The 20,712-nt window shown below is 47.9% G+C and overlaps 1 protein-coding gene across 7 annotated transcripts in view; it reads left to right on the top strand.

Annotated features, from left to right (window-relative positions):
* The first annotated feature begins 8,861 nt into the window (after positions 1-8,861).
* The window catches only part of PXYLP1 (2-phosphoxylose phosphatase 1), a 69,851-nt gene continuing 58,000 nt past the window's right edge, over positions 8,862-20,712 (top strand). For 6 of the 7 annotated variants that reach the window (XM_032408584.1, XM_032408580.1, XM_032408582.1 and 3 more), the window contains exon 1: positions 8,862-8,941. The gene's annotated coding sequence lies outside the window, so the exon portion shown is untranslated. Of the gene's footprint in view, positions 8,942-9,458; positions 9,543-20,712 lie in introns of those variants that run through there. The other variant, XM_032408585.1, reaches the window with a different exon arrangement.

Raw genomic sequence — 20,712 nt, 5'->3', positions numbered from 1 at the left:
TATGTAATTATGGTAGATGTCAACCTCTCATTCAATAATTGATAGAACAAATAGAAAATCAGTGAGGATTGGAAAAGTTGAAAAATACTATCAACCAGCTTGATTTAATTCATGTTTATATGACACTCTACACAACAACAGCAGAATGTACATTCTTTTTCAGAACATTATCAAATTAAACTATATTGTGGGCCATAAATAAGTCTCAATAAATTTTAAAAGAATCAAATCATACAAAGCATGTTCTCTGAACAATGGAGTAAAATTAAAAATCAGTAACAGAAATATAGCTGGATAATCCCCACATATTCATAAGCTAAACAGACAATTAAATAACTCATGGCTCAAAGAGCAATCAGAAAGAATTTTGAACTGAATGTAAATGAAAACAACATATCATAATTTGTGAGATGAAGTTAAAGCAATAATTAAAAAGGAAATTTATATAGCACTAAAAGCCTGTATTAGAAAATAAGGAAGGTCTGAAATCAATGACCTAAAATTTTACCTTAAGAAATCAGGGGGGGAAAGGGGGAAAATAAATAGAAGAAAGTAAATAATAAGTATAAGAGCAGACATGAATGAAATAGGAAATAAAAAACCAACAGAGAAAACCAATGAAATCAAAATTTTTGAAATGCTCAATAAAATTTATAAACTCTAGCAGAGAGAAGAGACAGATAAAACACACAGACTACCAATAACAGCAATGAGAGAGGAGAAATCACTACAGATTCTACAGATATTAAAAAGATAAGGGAATATTGTGAACAACTTTATGCTAATATGTTCGAAAACTTACGTGAAGTTGACAAATTACTTCAAAGACACAAACTACCAAATCTCACTGGAAAAGAAATAGATATTTTGGACAGTCACATCCATTTGTGTAATCAAATTCGTGGTTTAAAAATTCCCCTAAAGGAAACTCCAGGTCTAGATGGCTTCCATTGTGATATCTACCAAATATTGAAAGAAGGAATAACACCTGTTCTACACAAAATTTCCCAGAAACTAAAATAGAAATGGTTTCATTCTATGAAACCAGTATTGCCCTGACACCAGAAACAGAAAATTACTTTACAAGAAAACTATAGATTAATATCACTCGTGAATATAGATGCAAACATTTTAAACAAAATTTTAGCAAATCAAATGCAGCAATGTATTAAAAAGATAATGTATCATGACCAAGTGGAATTTATCTCAGGAATCCAAGGTTGGCTTAACATTTAAAAATAATGAGTATAATATGCCATATTAACAGAGATAAGAGAAAAAATTGTTTCGTCATCTCAATAGATGGATAAAAAGCATCTGACAGAATCCAACACCACTATTGCTAAAAACTCTCAGCAAATTAGAAATAGAAAAGAACATCTTCACCCTGATAAAAGGGACCAATGAAAAGCCTACAGCTAACACCATACTTAAATGTTGAAAGACTCAAAGCCCCTTTAAAATCATAAACATTCTCACCTCTCTTGTTTAGCATTTTACTAGAAGTTTAAACCAGTACAGTAAGAACAAGAGATAAAAAGCATCCAGTTGGAAAGGAAGAACTCTTTATCACACATGACATAATCATCTCCATAGAAAGTCTTAAAGGGATCTACCAAAAGCTACTAGAACTAATAAATGAGGCTAACAAGTTTGCAGGATACAAGAGCAATATACAAAAATCAACTGTATTTATACCTAGTATCAATGAACAATTGCACATTTTGAAAACAGCATCATTTATAACAGCATCAAAATATGGAACTATTGAGGGTAAATTCAACAAAAAGTGTGTAACACCTGTACAATGAAAACAATAAAACATTGTAACAGAAAGTAAGGAAGACCTAAACAGATAGACATATGTACACCAGCATATGGTGTACATATGTCAGAAGACTTACTATTGTTAAGTTTGCTAACCTCCTCAAAGTGATCTATAGATTTGATGCAATCCCAATCAAATGTCCAGCAAGTGTTTTGTAGAAATTTGTAGAAATCACAAGCTGATTCTAAAATTTATGTGGAAATGGAAAAGACCTAAAACAAAACAATTCTGAAAAAGAAGAACAAAATCAGAGGATTGTGCTACCTGTTATTACAACTTATTATAAAGCTACTATATTCAAGACCATGTGGCATTGCCATAAAGATAGATACATAGATTTTAATGGAACAGAATAGAGAGGTCACAAATAGACAAACGTGAATAAAGCAATTGATTTTCAACAAAGGTGTTGAGGCAAATCAATAGGGAAAGGATAATATTTACACATGATGACAAAACAATTGGAAATCATATGCAAAAACTTGAACCTCCACCCTAACCTCACACTCTCTCTAAAATTAACTTGAAATGGATCATAGACCTAAATGTAAGAGCTAAAACTTCTGAAGAAGTTGGGAGAAAATCCTACTGGCATGGGGTTTGGCAAAGATTTCTTAAAGAAAACACAAAAATCAGGAACTGTAGAAGTAAAAAATCAACAAATTAAGCTTCACCAAAATTAAAAATTTTTGCTCTTCAAAAACATTGTTATGAAAATAAAAATGCAAACAATAGGCTGGGAGAAATTATTTATAAAATGTATGTCTGACAAAGACTTGTGTCTAAAATATATAAAGAACACTCATGACTCAATAATAAGACCAAAAAAAAAAAACCCCAATTAAATAGTTAAAAGGTTTGAACAGACACTTCACCAAGGAAGGTATACAGATGGCAGATAAGCACATGAAAAGATGCTCAACATCATTAAACAGTGCTGAAATGCAAATTTAAACTGCAGTGAGATACCACGACACACCCACCAAAATGGCTAAAATTTAAAGTGCTGACCATATGTATCAAGTGTTGGTAAGGATATGGAGCAACAGGAATTATCATACACTGCTGGAGAGAATGTAAAATGATATAAGCACCCTAGAAAACAATTTGGCAGCTTCTTAAAGGTTAAACATAGGGATGCCTGGCTGGCTCAGTCAGCAGAGGATGGGGCTCTTGATCTCAGGGTTGTAAGTTCGACCCATGTTGGGTGCAGAGATTACTTTAAAAAAAAAAAGTTAAACATATGCCTACCATATGACCCAGCCATGCCATATCTAAATAGTTACCTAAAAGCAATGAAAACATGAGCCCACTAATACAAGTACCAATACTTGTACACAAGTGTTCATAGCAGGTTTATTTGTAACAGCCCAAACTGGGAACAACCCAAATGTCCATCAACAGTGAACTGATAAACAAATTATGGTATATCTTTAAAATGGAATAATATTCAACAAGAAAAAGAACAAATATTTAATACACACATTCGCATGGATGAATGTCAAAATAATTATGCTAAGTAAGTGAAAAAAGCCAGCAACAAAACAAAAAGCATGCATTCTGTGTGATTTCACTTATATAAAATTCTAGAAAATGCAAAGTACTCTCTAGCGATAGAAGGCAGATCTGTGGTTTGGACTATGGCAGTGATGGGGAGAACCAAAGTGGGCAAATTGGGGAAATATTTAAACAGGGTATGATTAACAAGAGCTGGGAAAGGTAGATGCAGGGGATGAGGGAGAGAGGAAGACCTCCCAGTCTCTAGTTTCCAGGTTAGGGAAGCTGGTTGCTGTGTTATTCCCTAAGGTAGGAAACACCAGGTAGGACATCAGATAGAGCGTTCAGTTTTAACATGGTGGAGTTCACGGAGGTTCAGGGGGCATCACTGAGCAAGTAATTGGATGTTCTTGTCTGTTGCTCAACAGAGAGACCTGGGCTGGAGGCAAAGGATCTCAGAACCCAAGTCAACTCAGCCAGTGTTAAAAAATATAAGTAACCTGAGTACACTGAGAGTATGGGTGACCCCAGCTGGCTTTGGAATGCAATTTCCAAAAAAATTTCAAGCTGACTAGAAGATAAATTTGTTCAGCTCCTCTCTGGATAGTACTGAGATGTTTCATTTTCTTTTCGTTCAGTGGCTTAAAACATATATATGAAGTAAAGAAAACGCCTTGGTTCAGTGAAATGTTTCAGGATGGTACATCAATACCATCCAATGAAATCAACATTTCATCCTGAAATGTTCAGGGTGCCCCAGATCTCTCCTTTTCTCTGATTGATTTTGGACAAGCTGACTGTTCTGTGTCCCCGGTTTTCTCTGGCACAGAATTCTGCATTGGCAATGACTTTCTTTTGGCATTTTTTAAAATTTGAGTGAGAGAGAGTGGCAGTGGGGGCTGGCGGTAAGAAGAAGAGGAGGGAGAGGGAGAGAATCTCCATCAGAGCACAAAGCCTGACATGGGGCTTGATCCCACAACCCCGAGATCACAACCCTGAGCCAAAACCAAGCCTCAGTCAACCAACTGAGCCACCCAGGTGCCCCTCCTTTGGCATTTTAAAGCTGTTTTCTAGCTTCCATCTTTCCTGTTTTGGGTCCTAACTGGAAGTCTGGGGTGTTACGTTCATGAACATGAACCCCGTGAGACTGCAGAAAGCTCCACCATGTTCCCACTTTCTCTTGTCCCCTTTCTGATTGGCTTCTAACTGAGAGGGAGGGACTCTTCATCCATTCATCCATTCATCCAATTTTTATAAAGTATGTGCCAAGTACTGTGGCAGATGAAATAGATTGCCAGAATCTTTGTTGTCCCTTTATGATTTCTAAATGAGATTCGTGCGAGTTCATCTAGTGCTTATTTGTTTCTTTTTTCTTAGAAACATCTTTCAGTTGAGCTCAGAGTTTAGAGGACCAAAATGAATATTTAGATCTCTGATTCAGCAAATTACTTCAGTTCTTTGTGATCTTTTTTTGGCTCTAGGTCAGGTTCAGAGCCATCTTTTATTTTTATTTAACGTGGTTATTTTGTGTTCTGTTCTTCCAGATTTGCCTTTCTAATTAAATTTCACCCTGATAGATGGTAAAATGAATTTGCCCTCTCTAGTTGCTCTCAGGAGGGGAAGGGGCTTATATAATAAGCCTGCGGCAGCGAGAAAAGATTGCAGCTGGTAAAATGAATCATGCATACATAAATAATAGAGAACAGACCACCCCGAAGCTGAGAGGCTCTCATTGCATTTTTTTTAAATATGCAAGTGTTAGGGAGAGTACAACATTTTTGCAAGAACCTCTGAAATGACCTTTTGCCTTTTGTAAGATATTTATCTCCTGAGGCCCGGTGTTGTCAGCAGTAAGGTGGAAGATTGCATGGGACGATCTTCTCTCTTGATGGTTTAGTTTGATATTCTGTACTATATTAATCGACAGAAATTTATGGTGGAGAATTTTTATTTTCCTGTTTATTTTTGTGTACTGTGTATTCTTCCAAGTTTCTACAGTGAATGTGCACTCCATTAATAATCAGAGAAACAAAACCCACGGTAAATGGAATTTAAAAAATAATATTTGTAACCTAGATATTGTGGTGGGCACAAAAGAAATATTTTGTGTGGATGTATACTTCTGTCGTAAGGCAGGATTGCAGGCAGCAGACCTTTGGAACTTAGAATCTGGTGCAAATAAACCACCCCACCCCCTCCTCTAGAGGACTCCCCAGTATCGTTAGGTCACTGTCAGTTTCTGTCCTAGACTGCTTGTCTTCCCCTGCAGTGAAGTTCCCTTAAGGGTGAGGCAGTAGCCCATTGTTTCTCTGAGTCTACAGTGCAAGACAAAGGAGGCTGTACAAATATTTGTTCAGTTTTTGCTTAATGAATTGAAACTGAATTGAAGATGGGCACCTGCTCCTAGCTGCTCTTGGTCTAGGCAGGGACTGCTTGTGTGAAATGGCAGCAAAGCTCAGCAGAATATTCATTCAGCAAATGGCAGCTGCCTAGCAGAATATTCATAACTTGGGTGAGCCTGGGACTGTTTTCATAAGATGGATGGGTTCAGCTTTCACTGAATTTTGATAGTTTCCCTGGGGGGGCCAAGATGTGAGTGGAAAGGACAAAGGAACAGGCTGGGAAAAGAAGGGGAGACCAAGATTGTGAGCCGATGACACTGCACGCTTTCATTTGTTTTCCCGTCTTCGATGGGCATCGGTTGCTCCTCTATCTGATGACACTGCACGTTGATGACAGTTCCTATTTTGTGGGAAGCAAGGTGCCAGGCACTGTGCTGTGGGCTGGTACTACTCAGGACTCTCTTGCTTGCAAGTGACAGAAAAACCAATTCTAACTTGTTTGGGGGATGCAGGGGATTTACTAGACAGTGTACTTGAAAAAAATCCAGGTCCTGGTTTCAGGCATGCCGGAAAGCTGCCTACCTCTCGATTCCGCTTCCCTCTTTGTCAGCTACAATCTCTGGTACAGCTGTCCCAGGTTCTGGCCAGATGACCACTGGCTGCTTCGGGCCGATGACATCCTGCCTCCTCAACAACCGCCAAGGAAAGAGGTTGAATGGGGATCATGGTCTCGAGATACTTCCCTGTATGTTTTTTCCCATAGGAACCTTTTCTTTTTCTTTCCTTAGAGCTGCTTCTTCCTTATAGCTCAGCCATGAGGTGTTATTGTCCTGGAAGCTGGGCAGCACGGGTACCGGTCAGAACTAAAATCCACAGGGAGGAGGAAGGGGATACTTCCACCAGAATGGAAGGTGGCACAGAAGCTCTCAGGAAATAGGCAATGTGAGGAAAGAGATGGAAGAGGATGAGTCTAGGGAGAGTATGATGCCCAAGTTCCCTGAGGGGCCTGAGGCCACATCTCTGCCAAGTCTTGACCTAGGAAGGGGTATAGTACAACAAGAGAAATCCCAGCAGGTTGAGGAGAAAGCTGAGAGCAGAGAGAGCCTGTGCCCACTTCCTGTTTGGAATTCTGCCCCAGAATGCCATGTGCCAACACAGGAGGGCTGTGGTAAAGTGAAGTGGTGATGTGGCATATTTAATGGGAAATGGCTCCCGATGGCGCCCCAGAGTCACCTTTAGTTGCCCTGTGACAAGGAAGGGATCCAGGAGCACCCACATGTTCCCTGCAGGGGATGAGAAGGCAGCTCTGAGGGCGAGAAGAAACTAATCTACCCTGAGGTCGCAGTGGCTGAGAGAACAGGATGGACAGGTGACCCACTCCTGCTGAGGAGAGTCAGGCCCAAGGCCGGGTAGAATGGCTGACAAAGAGAAGCTATTTCTCTCCTGGACTTGTTGCTGTGAGGTTGTGAGCCTGAATCTGCTGGGGCGTCACGCGGAAGGAAGCAAAGCTGAGAGATGGAGAATCTCTGGATTCTTCAGTCTCTGGAACCAAATCCAGACCAGAGGCAGATGTGCCCTGGCTTTTCATTTGCGTCAGTCAACAAATTTTTTGTTTGTTTGTTTGTTTAAGGAAGTGGGAATTGCAGTGTCTATCATTTACAGCAGAAAGTGCTCTAACGCATGTAAGTTAGAGGCAGGCAGCACCCGCCAAGGGCTCTGGAGCTGGGAATCAGTGGGAGGACAGTCAGAAGGAGGAGTGCTGGGTGGGATGGGTAGACTGAGAACCAGGTGAGAGAGTCAGGGGTGATGCTACAGGCACAGGGAGAGATACACGGTTCCCGGCTTCATGACTGGAAGGGGTTGTGTGTCCGTCAGGGCAGGAAGGAGCTCAGGAGGGCAGGCCATCACAGGAATGAGGCGAGAAGGGCAGGCTAGCAGGGTTTGAGGAACCTTGAACCTTCAGGGGAGGAAGGCATCCGAGGTGGCTGGGGGAAAGATGAGACTACATGAGTAGATGGGGTTGGGAGCTGGGAACAGAAGACTTTGGTGAGGGAAGTTCTAAGCAGTTCTAAGCAGAAAACCAGAGAGCAGGCAGAAACATGGGTAAAATATCTGGGTGTAGTGTAGTTTAGGAGCCATTAACACACGAGTGAAAGAAGGGGCCAAGTGATGAGCTCCTCCAGAACGTGCTTCTCGAAGGTAAATCGTAAACACTTAGCAGTGTCTATTTTGTTCGAGGCCAGTTGTGCTAGGGCACATAGGGGTCACTGACACCAAAAGCCCGACAGTCACAGTTGGTGAGATCATCTCCCACAGAGAAATCATGTAGGAATTCGCCCCAGCTGGAACCCAACATTGGAAAGAAATGACCCACAAATGTATCAAGTTCAACCGCAAGCCTCACGGCTAACAGCACATAACACAAATCCGTTTCAAGCACTGGGTGAATCCTCAGTGGCCTGCTCCTAGGAAGCCTCAGCTGGGAAGGGGTGAAGGAGAGGCCTTGGGGCCCGCGACCTGCCCAGGGCGCCTGCAGGCCATCCCGAGACCCCGCAGCAGCAGGTCTACAGTTGGCACACACGGCCGGATGTGGTCGGTGCCGGAAGAGAAACGTGAGGAAGGCTGAACGAGGGCGGAGGCACGGTGGCAAGAATCATGACAGTCTGGGTCCACGCGGCAGCAGTCCCCGGCGGTGGAGGACCCCAAACACGCGTGCCCCTCCCAGCACCGGGATCGGGGCGGCGCCTGGCCGGGCACACGACCCAAAGGCACCCTCACTGGGACCCGGGGCCCGGGCCGGGTCCGTGTACCCTGGCCAAGGCGTGCGTCTGCGTAGTCCCTGATCCATCCCAAGTCCGGCTTTGTGAGGCGCGCGGCGACCGTGCGCGCCTGTGGCCGCGGTCCCAGTGCACTCAGGATGCCCGTGACCGTGGCTTAGGCACGCCGGGAACTCCGCGGGCTGACCGGTCTCTGGGGACTGTTTGGCCTCCCCGGGTCAACGTCCTCTCCGCTAACCCTTCCGCGCCCTTCTCCCTGGCCGGACCGCCCCGCATCGCCGCCTCCGGGGCGGAGCTCGAGGGAGCCCGGCGCGGGGCGGGGCCAGCAGGGGGCGCTGCAGCATGCCGTGCGGCCAGGCGGTCGGTGCGCACCGCCCTCGCCTTCCCCCCCCCCCCCCCCCCCCCCCCCCCCCCGCACCGGGCTGAGCAGGCGGCCAGCGCCGAATCGGGCGCGCAGCAGCGGAGCCGGGGCCGGAGCCGGGCCGGGACCATGGACGGTGAGTGGGAGCGGGCCGGGGTCGGGCTGGTTGCCGTTGCGGCTGAGCGGTGTGGAGGCCCGAGGCGGACAGGCGTCCCGGCGTCCCGGGGTCCGGGGTTGAAAGCCCGAGGGGGTCCTCGGGAAGCTCCGAGGCCGGGACGATGGGGCAGAGTCTCCAGTGGGAGAGTAGTGCTGGGGTCTGGGGCGGGCTTCCGAACACCGGGTCTGAAACCCGCGCCTGAGTTCTCTCCTCCCTTCTCGCTCCCTCCCCAGCCCCCCAAACCCCAGCCCCCGACTCGCGCTTTCTCCCCAAGCCACCCCGCCCTCCGCCCCTCCCTCCCCTATCTCCAAGCCTCAGCACCCTCCAACTCTGCCGACGATTCCGGCGCCCTCTCCCGCGCCCTCGCCCCCACCTCCCGGCGGGCGCCTCCCCCAATCCCGCTGCCTCTGGCTTCTCCACCTCCAGCCCCGCGCCTCTCCTGCCCCGCCTGCCTCCACCGCCTCCCCGCCCCTCCAACCCGCTCCCGCCGGGCCCCCGCGTTTCTGCGCCTAATTCCAGCCGGCACTCGAGCTCCCGGGATCCGGGATCCCGCGGCATTTAAGAACCTGCTGGTCTCCAGGTGAGAAGGCGGCGGCAACTTCGCGGCCTTTCCCGGGGGTGGGGCTGCCTTCCCCCACAGCTGCCTGCGCCGCGCGTCTGCGGGCCTCCCGGGACCCCGCCGAGGGGCCGCTGCGCGCGCGGGCTGTCATGCCTGGGTGCTCAGGTTAGGGCTGCGTGGTTCAGACCCCACGGCGTTGCTTTTGCTCGTCTGTCGCGATCTTCTGAAGAAGCCGGCTTTGTCACACACAAAAATGGAATTGGCTTAGAGCCGGTTGCTTTCTTTGTGGCAGCAGCGGTCTTTCAAGTTGTACCTGTGGATGGTGAAAGGATTAGCGGTGCAGGAGGATGTGGAGCCATATTTTCCCGCTCCGCTGGGCGTTCAGCGAGGCTCTCACCGCCTGGGTGGCCAGTGCCTTCCTGGGAAGGCTGGGATGCTTTGTAGGCTTTCAAAAAGTAAAAATCAGGAGGGATGTGGAATTAGATCCGTGCGAATGGGGAAGCGTGGGGTGGATGGCCACGGGGCCGCCAAGAGGGCTTCCCAACTTGGGGGCATTTGTTGCTGTTTGCCGAGGGCCCCCGGGTGAACCCGAGTGTGAAGCAGACCGTGCCCAGCCCAGCCTTACAAACGTGACGTGCCTGCAAACGGGGCTTGGCAACAACTCCTTCTCCTTAAAGGTGTTGGTGTTCAGTTCTGGACATCTGTGGGAAGAGAGTTTAAAGCAGATGGTTTGAAAAGCCTCGTGGTCCCTAGAGAGAGGTGGAGATGTATTGGTTACGGCCTGGAAGCCAGTGCTTGAATCTGCTCCATCCCTTCTCCTGGCCTTCATTAACTCTTCACTTAAATTAATTGCCTATTTCAGAGGAAGACATGTAGGGGATACTTCCCTTTCAGGGATTAGTTCCTGGCCAGCCCACCCTCACTCATGCTTGGGAGGCTGCTTTGGGGCACCAGGGACAGGATGGGCCACTTGGCCTCTGAAGCACAACACTCTGAGCATTTGTGAAACTGCAGGATCAGTAACTTTTTTTTTTTCTATTAATTGGCCCGAATAGTAATTAGCTCAATATTCTTTCAGCATTGAAGAGTGAATTAATAAGTAATTAGCCCAAGGGCACACGGGGGCTCAGTGGGCTCCCTCTGAGTGCCCATAGATTGCTGCGGGCATCTGCTCAGTCCTCACCATACTGCTGGGTGCTGAGTTGTTGGCTGTCAGATGCCCCACTAGCTAGAGGGCCTCAGCACCCAGCCTGGCACCCTCTAAGTGATAGGTACTCAGTGTTTATCTAGGAAAGAAATGGATCCCCCTCTTCAATCTAGTCCAAGTCCATAACTTATGTTTTCCATTGTGCTTCACTGTTTTCAAAATATGATCCTTAAATTCATCAATTTTTTTAAAGTACGTAATGTCACTGGAGACAAACTTTTTTTTTTTTTTTTTAAGAGAGAGAAACTCATTTTCATGTTTATTTGGGGCAGAGAGCTCAGTTTGTGGGTCAGGCTCTGATAGCTGTGTCTCTGACCTCCGTGGGGACTCCAGAATTTCCACGAAGGAAATCAGTTGTCCTCATCCTGGAATTGGAGTGAGGAAATGCTGGGCACTCTGGGGAGCTAAGGCTGTTGGCTGAGGGAACGAGTCCTGCACAGCTTATCCTATAGGGCCCTGAGCTGTGGCTGCATCCCCCCACCTCAGGCATCCCTCATCCCTGTGTGTGACGGGATGAAGCCCTCGCCAGGGAGACTGAGTGCCATTGGCGGAGCCCTGCCGGCTGCTTCAGGGGGCACCATCTTCGGTCCGGTGGTTGCTGTCCACTCCAGATCACTTGCCCATGGAGAGTGGGGAGTACCGCCTCTTAGACATTTCTGGCAATATGGTTTGCAGCTCTGGAGTGGGGGAGGGAGGCTGGTGTTTTATGAGGACGTTTCTGTCTGTTGGAGGTGGCTATGACCCACTGACAGACTGAGCAAAGGCCAGCTTTTCTACCTCTGTCAAAGGCCAGCCCTGAAGAACAGCCAGAGGCTGAGGGAGTGGGCATGCCTCACACCACCTTTTTCCAGGAATCCGGGAAGGGCTGGTATTCAGAATGTTACCTGGATGTGGGAATTCCCGGCACTGCCCACAGGTCCAGGGTTGTCATGGGCTTATCTTTCTTACACAGACTGTCTCTGTCTTCGGGTCTGGCTCTTACTCAGAATTCCTGCAGCTGGTGAAAATCTGTTTTCTAGAAGTTTAATTATTGCCTGCAGTCTGTGAGTGAGACCGAGAGGGAGAGACTGGGAGGGGTGCTGGTGCCTGCTGTCTCAAGGTGGGTAGGGAAAAGGTGGGAGACTCTCCAGGGTTCTGGAAAAACAGAAGGGGTAGACTTCAGCCCCAGGATTTGCCCTGGGTCAAGGCTTTTGGTTGGTGGATGAGGACATGCGCCCACATTCTGGTCCGGGGGTTACCATGAGAGGCAGAGTCACTGAGATAGGAAGAATAGCCCCATGGTGACCTGAAATATGGCTTGCTGGGCTCACTGTTCTGGTTTCTAGAAGGCCTTGAAGAACAACCGAGAGCTGGCCTTAGCAAAGTGGGAGAGTCCAGAGCTCTTTTAAGTTTTTGAGGGAGGGTTGTGCTCCTTTGGAAATGGCTTGAGTGATGTTGGTCTGGGATGTGGCCCTGGGGAGTCACCTCACACCTGAGATGCTGAGGGGAGAGCACAAAGGGGAGTGGAAAAGATGAAGCAACTGGCAGAGTCTGTGCACCCCCACTAGGGGGGAAGAAGAGGCAACAGCTGCTTGTTGGTAGGATGGTGGGCCTTTGGACAGAAGCAGTCTTCCGGGGACCCTTCTGGAACCTGCTGGGCAGCCTGGCAGATGGATTAGGGCCCGCTGAAGCCCCTCAACCTTGCAGATCCTGCAGGGCAGCCGTGAGGAGGCACCTGTGAATGAATCGCAGCGTCTGCCCTGAGTTCAAAAGGCAGGAGGGTCAGGGTTATCCAACCGAGCCACAGACTCTGGCCTGCTAGCTTCCACCTCCAGAACCAGTAGGCTGTTCTGAACGTTTTGGGCCTCCGTTGGGGAAACCCCTGGTTTTTGGAAAGGAACCGCTCAATCAGTAATGAAGAGGGGAGCAGTCCCAGGAACATGGAGGAAGATAAATGATTAAAAAGATAAAATGATTGAAAAAGGAACTTAGAGGGGCCTCGTGGAGGAGTTCCTGCACCAGGAGGCAGCCTTCACTGCGTGTTCTTGGCTGGGTCATCCAGGTCCCCTCCCTCCCTTCCTTTGCCCCTCCCTCCTCTGTCCCGTCCCTAGTCCCCAGTCTCTCCTTCTGCACTGCACACGGCAGTGGAGCTGCCTCGTGTGCTGGTACCCTGGGGTGGAAGAGAATTTGGGGAACTCAAACATCTGTAGGAACTTGAAAATTCTGTTGCTATTTGCCCAGTCACTTCCGCAACATACACATTCATGTTTCCATATTATGGGGTATCCTTTTGTCATGTGCTTACCACTGTGTGCCTCTGCGTATAACCGACTTCCTTAGAGAGGGCGGTAATCAATAGCATGGAAACCCGAGCTTTAAAAAACAAACTAAGGTGAAAATTATTGCACCTGGTTTTGACACACCCCTCCCTTTCTCTATGCTCATTTGTGGTTGGAGTCATAATTTACACCAAATTTACAAATAGTTTGAATACTATCTGTCCTACCCCTCAATTAGAGGGAGACATGTGTCTTTCCAACTAACAAAACCACAGCTTATTTTCCTAGACCCACCTCATTCTTGGATGCAATACCCAACATTAGGCCTTCAGAGATACAGCCATATCATCGTGAGCTTTGAAATTATAAAATAAAATGAAGCTCTTGCTTGCTAATTTTGTCAACTAATATAGAAGAATCTGAAGTTAGAATAAAACATTTACTGCCTTGTTAACTCTTTATGCTTCTCAAATGAAAGAAGCAGGTAGATTAAGGTGGAAGAACATTATTATAGTAGAAATGTCTGGAAGGTCAAAAATAATAATGGAGGGACACAGTTATTAAGGTTTAAACATTGTTATTAAAATGTGCAGAGATATAAATAGGAACTTCCATAGAAGTGTAGGCAGGTATAGAATTTTGGTGAGTATAGACTGGTGAGTATAGAAATTTTAATAGGTCATTTTGGTGAAATATATTAATATGATCATACATTATGCTTATGCAATACCTTACCATTATAAATGGGCAACTGAGTCCATGATCTCGTTCAATCCTTCCAGCAAGTCTGGGATCTTAGAGATGGAGATGGGACCCCTGGGGGTTTCAGAGGCTTCTAGAGCTCAGAACTCTTGAGCAGGGAAATACTGTGTAAACCTAGATATTCCTGCTACAATTGCTTGATAACCAAATGTGGCTACATAGTTATTTGAAAATTATAGGTAGTCTCCTGCTTAGGGGTAGAATTAGGCTTTCTTTAAAATGTTCTGCAGGTCAAACAGACAAAAACTGTATGATTAGCACCACCAGAAACCACCTGGAAGGATTTCTAAGGGTTTGTGGATTTCAGAGGTTCTCTGCTGATGACTTCCTAATACTAGAGTACCTGAGTTTGTATATTCAGCATAGTACAGTAGTGAAGAGTGTAGACTCTGAAGCCAGGCTAGCTTTGAATCCTGGATCTGCCGTTACTGGTCTTGTACACTTGGGCAAGTGACTTAACCTCTCTGTGCCTCGGTTTCTTCACCTGTAAAATTGAGATGATGATGATGATGATAAAAATGAGATCTATTATTGTAAGGCTGAAGTGAGATATCATGATGAGGACTTAGAACGGTGCCTAGCACATGGTATGCTTTAAAAATACTAGCTGTTGGGGCGCCTGGGTGGCGCAGTCGCTAAGCGTCTGCCTTCGGCTCAGGTCATGATCCCAGGATCCTGGGATCGAGCCCCGCATCGGGCTCCCTGCTCCGCGGGAAGCCCGTTTCTCCCTCTCCCACTCCCCCTGCTTGTGTTCCCTCTCTCGCTGTGTCTCTCTCTGTCAAATAAATAAATAAAATCTTTAAAAAAATAAAAATGTTAGCTGTTATTGCTATTCATTCATTCCTTAAAAATACATTTTTGGTGCCAGCCAGCTGCACTGAGTTGATAGATATAGGAGAGTGGCTAAGACACACGTAGTCTCTGTCCCTCTGGCACAGAGGACACTTATACTTAAGTTCACGGCGAAGGACACGAAGGGTAGTACAGACGTTGCCCAGGCATTCACCTGGCTCTCGGCCACCTATTGCGGTCATGAGAGCCTAGGGTGGGCCTATAAAGGGTTGACCATGGCAGGAGGGGGAGCTGGTGATCTTCAGCAGGTGCACACTGGTGTGATTTGGCCTTGCCGGCTGTTTAAGGTAGGCACTCAATTGATTGGTCTGCGTCCGACAGGTGCTGGTTGTTAATGTTTTCACTATAACTCTTGGCCTCAGGTTGTTAGTGGGAAGTGTGATAAGAGACCGTAAACTCAGTATTTACTCACCTGGTTTGCCAGCACTGCTCCTGGTCCTGGTGGACAGCATACTGCCCTGGCCACTGCTTTGCACTGGTCTTTTAGCAGCCCTAGAAGCCTGCAATACCAGGAGGGACCCAGTTCTGAGTGAGGACTGGCACAGCTGCTCCCAAGGGTGGGTAGGGGACTTGCCAGAGGCAGAAGGCCAGACTCCCATGCTTCCCGAGTCTGCCATAGCCAGAACCTTCTGGACGTGGAAGATCTCTGGGAAACTGTGTTGATAGGCTTGGGTTAATAACTCGTTCTTGGGGAAGGGAGGTCCTCACTTGCTCTGTGTGACTTACAAAGAAACTCGCACTGGAAGCCTGCTGACTAGCCCCTGCCATCAGGGCCTGGAGAGGGGCCCTAGCCGTGGGCCGTGGACCAGGGAGCCTGGGATCGCTGCCTCAGGAACATGAGCGCCTCTCTGGCTTGTGTGAGTGTGATTGGTACGCCCTTGGCTCTTCGCTGGAGCACTTACGTTAATAAGTTGGCAGGCAGGCTGGAAACCTGATAGATCTCTTAATGAGGAGCCTGCTTATTTTTATTCATTTTTAAACTACTGGAATTTGAAGTAAATGAGGTTTTGTTGTATTGTTGGGTTTTTTTAATACTTGCCCCACGCTTGGAAGATAAAGACATGGCAAATAATGTCATTCATTTTTTTAAAAACCATTTATTTGTATGTAGGCAGAACTGAGTTAAACAGAGTGCTCTAAGTTTTCTGGCCTCGGGTGCCTCTCGATTTCCCAGATGGGGTCATCTTTTGTCGCCAATTTGTCTGTCTCCATCACAGTTCCTAATGGAAACACAGACCTGGAAATCAAAGCTTGGACATTTCTGGTTGAAGGTCATGGCGCAGACAGTTGATTCTGTTTTGGCTCTGTCTTCAAGGTGAAAAATCACTGGGTCTTTTTTGAGAAAGAGAAGGTGTATTTCAGGAGATGACTAACATCAGCAGGCGGGAAGATGTCGGCAAGGCTGCCTCGTTCTTGGTTCCTCTCATTTACAGCATCTCTAAGTTAGTGGCATATGATACTTTTATTTTCTCCTCTTGTGCATCTTGCTTTCATGACTGCTGATTATCTTGGAACAGCTGCATTAATTGATGGTGTTTAACAACTCAACGTACAGTAAGTAATTGCAGTTGGCTTGGCTGAGCATAGCTCATTCTTTTTACTTGCTTTTGAGCTTGAGGAGTGTTTTCTCGGTGTGCTGAATGCCAGAAAGGGAGTTGGGAACTCCTTGCCCCAGTGCCCGCCCGCCACTCCATGCTCACACTCCCCTGGGACACCGTGTACCATCATAGCATCTATTCCTGCTGCGTGCGGGCTGTCTGCTCATGGGCCCGTCTCCCCGGCTTGCCGGGGGGCTCCTGGAGGCCAGGGGGCCACATCCAGCTTGTCTCTGACTCTTCACCCCTTAGCACAAGGACTGGCAAGGAATACGCCTCAGTAAAGGCTGCATGAATGAATGCATGGGCGGTTGCAAAGCAGTCAGGTTGGCTTTTGACTGCAAGTAACAGAAAGCCCTACTTTAGTGGCTTAAGCAAATAATGGTTTATTTTTCTCCTGTAGCAAGATGTCTGAAGGTAGGTGGTTGCTAGCATTAGTTTCAGCAGCTGATGTCCGTCTGGACTGAGCCTTCTCTTCTTTTCTTGGCCTGTCCTTCATGATGGCAAGATGACTGGGGCAGGAAGGAGGCGCCAGCAACATCCGTACTTTTTATCAGGAAAGCAGATATTTTCTTTTCTTTTTTTAATTTTTTTAAAGACTTCATTTATTTAAGAGAGTGAGAGAGAGCAGGAGCAGGGGCAGAGGGAGAGAGAGAAGCAGGCTTCCCACTGAGCAGGGAGCCCCATGCGGGGCTCAATCCCAGGACCCTGGGATCATGACCTCAGCCGAAGGCAGACGCTTAACCGACTGAGCCACCCAGGCGCCCCAGGAAAGCAGACATTTCCCCCAAAACACCTAGCAGACCACTCCCAGTTTAAAGGGCCATGTGAGTATCTGGCAGGGCACATTGCTGCCAAGAATAGTTAGGTGGGCTTACTGCTAAACAAACAACCCAAATAGGCTTAATGACCCAAATATGGTAGACATTTACTTTTTGTTCACAGAAATCCCAAAATGGCTGTTCCTAATTCGTGGGGAGTTCTCCTTCAAGAGGTGATTAAGGGACTCAGGCTCTTAAGACTGCCATGCTTGTTTATATCAATCAGAAGAAAAAGGAGCAGGGAGGATGGTGTGTGGGAGAATTTTATGGGCCAAGCTTGGAGGTGGCGAATTAATTCTGGCGGTGGGGTGGGAGGGGGAGTTGCTCAGACACATGGCCACACCTCCTGCAAGAGAGGCTGGGGAACATGGTCTAGGAGGAAGAGGAGTTGGGTTTCATGATTAGCTGGCAATCTCTACCACACTGTTTCCCCCCCGCCCGACCACCCCCCCGCCAAAATCAGAATTCTCTTAGCAAGGAAGAAGGAATGAATATTGTGGGACAGCTGGGGGTGTCTGTCTTACAAGGAAATACTGTGCTAAGAAGGCTCCAGCCAAAAATAGTCTTTTATTTCTGGATCATCTGTCTTAAATCCCTGCTTCTGTCCCTACCTTTGGGAACTGGGCTAGCAGGACAGTAGCAGGTCCTCATTATCCGTCTTTCTTGACCCAGGGCATGTTCTTAACAGCTTTATGAGAATGAGTCATAATTGATCCCACTCAGCAGTTGAAGATTACCCCCAGAAGAAATGGCCCTCAGCACCCCTGGGCCAGAGGAGCTCTGAGCCTGTGAGCCTTTCAAGTGCCCCCACTCACCTAGCCTTCCAAAGTTTTTCTTCCTCTTCAGCCCCCACCCCAGCCCACATCCGGAAGGGAGAAGATGTGGGAAAGAGTGACCTCTGCTTCCCACTCCAGTGATTTGAGAAATATTTTTCCCAACCACTTCCTGCTATTTTTTCTCAGTCTGATGAATGATCCATTGATCTACTGGGTGTTAGTGTTCTTGTTCAGTTTGTTGTAGGTTTCTGTGACAAGTGCCTCTCCATCCGCAGCGTCTTTCTTGGTGCCCTTCTTCCCTCCCTCCCTCCCTTCCTTTCTTCCCACACACACCTACTGAGCACCTGCTGTTACTCAGCTCTCTGTCCACCTAGCCCTGGGGGTAGACAGGCAAGGAAGCTGAAGTGAGCCTGTGTGTTGATGAGTATTATGGGAAGGCTGTGGTTGCCCAATATTGGGGGGAGGCTCACCTAGCGTTGGGATCAGGGGGAGCTTCCAGAAGGACCGGCTTTTGAGCTGAATTTAAGGACGAGCAGGAGATGGGGCGCCTGAGTGGCTCAGTCGTTAAGCATCTGCTTTCTGCCCAGGTCATGATCCCAGGGTCCTGGGATCGAGCCCTGCATCAGGCTCCTTGCTCAACGGGGAACATGCTTCTCCCCGTGCTTGTGCTCTCTCTTTCTCTGACAGATAAATAAAATCTTTAAAAAGAAAAAGGTTAAGCAGGAGTTAAGCAGGTCAAGAAGGCACATGGGCCAAGAGTGAAAGGGGTGCAGCCACTGAGTTCTGAGAAGGGGCATGTGGGGCTTCAGGGGGAACGGTGAGTAGGTCCAATGTGCCAGACTTGCGGTAGGGCAGTGTGGTCATTCGCTCATTTAATACAGCGGTGAACAAAGCAGATAAGGTCCTAGCCCCAGGGGAACGCAGGGTCTGAGCACAGGGTCTGGGCCCGAAGAGGGAATGAGGCTCTTGGGGAGGGTGGGCAGGAATCTGAGGAGGGCTTGGCTGCTGACGGTGGAGTAGGATATGGGCCCATTACTTGCGCGGTCACCTCTCCTGCCCCGCCCCTCTGTTTCCGATTCTTGTCTGGTCCTTTGCCCGGGCATTACTCAGGCTGTAAAAATAGAGGCTGGCACCAGGTCACCGGCATGTAGTTGGTGAGGAAAGTTGAAACTGTCATTACATATCAAGATACGTGCCAGCTAGATTTTTGATGAAACACTTTCCTGGAGCCCTGAGGATGAGGTTCTGAAGTTGGTTTACAATTTTTTCCCTCTCCTTTCAACTCCTACCAATACTTCTGGCCACTTGGCTCAGAACCTGGCCTGGTTGTGCCTATTACGCATCCCGTGAGCACATTGAAATCCACCATGTGAGGTTTGGCCTTGCCCTGGGCTGGCCTGTTGGGAGAGGCCGGGTCATCTCTGTGGTCTCACCATGAGGTGCTGCCCCCCAGTCCGTGAGGAGTTCCGTCCAGGCGAGGAAGATGTGAGCACTGCCTGGGAAGGGACCTGCTCTCACCAGCCCGCAGATTTGCTCAGCTCCCGAGGAAATGAGGACTTTGCCTGGGTGTAGCAGAGCTGTCAGCTGCCTTCCGGTGATGAATGGCCCCAAGGTGGTTCCCTTCTTTCTCCGTCCCCAGCCCTGTTTGTTAAGGTGGAATTGACAGTGCTGGGGGGTGGGGTGCAGAGAGGAACCTTCCTACTTGTCTAAGCCCAGGGCTGAATGGATAGGGCTTTGTTTCCAGGTAAGGAAATTTCAGTCCATAGACGGGAACTCGGACCAGTCCCCTGGTGTTTACCGGGTGCCTTCTTAGTGCTAAGGGCTGTAGGGAATGTGCATAATAACAAAATGGGACAAGGAGGATCCTTAGAACCTCTACTGTGATTTATAATAAGAAATAGAGATGTGTTCGTCCCTGTTTCTGGTACAGACCCCCCTAAAATCTTTGGAATTTCCTGTGATGGGACCAATGGAGATGTCTTTTGTTATGTTAATGAGACGATGTTCTTGAAAGCCCCCAGGTAACCTGAGGAGGGGGGCTGGTTGACAGGAGAACCAGCCAGGCCTTTAGAAGGTTGGGACTCTCAGTCCCATCCCCAGACCTCCAGGGAGGGGAGAGGGGTTGGAGGTCAAATCAGTTGTCAATGGCCAACGATTTAATCAGTCATGCGTATGTAATGAAGCCTCCATGAAAACACAAAAGGATGGGTTCGAAGAGTTTCCAGGGCGAACCAATGGTGATGTGGGAGACTGGCACCCTGGGAGAGGACGTGAAAGCTGGGTGACCTTTCCCACATGCGTGTCTTGCCCTGTGCACCTCTTCCATCTGGCTGTTCCTGAATTCCATCCTTTTATAATAAACCACTGATCTAGTAAGTAAAATGTTTCTCTGAGTTCTGTGGGCCACCCTCGCAACTCAGTTGAACCCAAGAAGGGGTCGTTGGAACCTCCAGTCTGCCAGTTGGTCAGAAGCAGGGGCGACAAGCTGGATTTGCAATTGGCCTCTGAAGTGGTGGGGGCTGGAGGGGCAGTCTTGTGGGACTGAGCCCTTAACCTGTGGAATCTGAGGTTGTGTCCAGGTAGGTGGGGTGGGATTGAGTTGAATTGTGAGACACCCAGCCCGTGTCCGAGAACTGCTGGGTGGTGTAGGGGGAAAACCCACACACACATTGGAATTAGGTACAGGATCTTTAATACCCTAAATGCTTTCCAGGGACTACCTAATTCCTTCCACAACCCCATGAAATGGGTAATTTTACATTCCATGAGAATATAAATTCCATGAGGGAAGAGTTTTGGACAGACTTGGTCACTACCGATCCCCAGCTTCTAGAACTGTGCCCTTGTAGCTTTAGCAATTTCTGCCTCTTCCTTGAAGCCCCCCCCCCCCCCCCCCCCCCCCCCCCCCCCCCCCCCCCCC

This window comes from Phoca vitulina, unplaced genomic scaffold (genome assembly GCF_004348235.1).
Source record: "Phoca vitulina isolate PV1807 unplaced genomic scaffold, GSC_HSeal_1.0 scaffold10, whole genome shotgun sequence".
Classification (NCBI taxonomy): Eukaryota; Metazoa; Chordata; class Mammalia; order Carnivora; family Phocidae; genus Phoca; species Phoca vitulina.
Note: the sequence above shows the minus strand (reverse complement) of the source record. Positions and strands in the feature narration are given on the sequence as shown.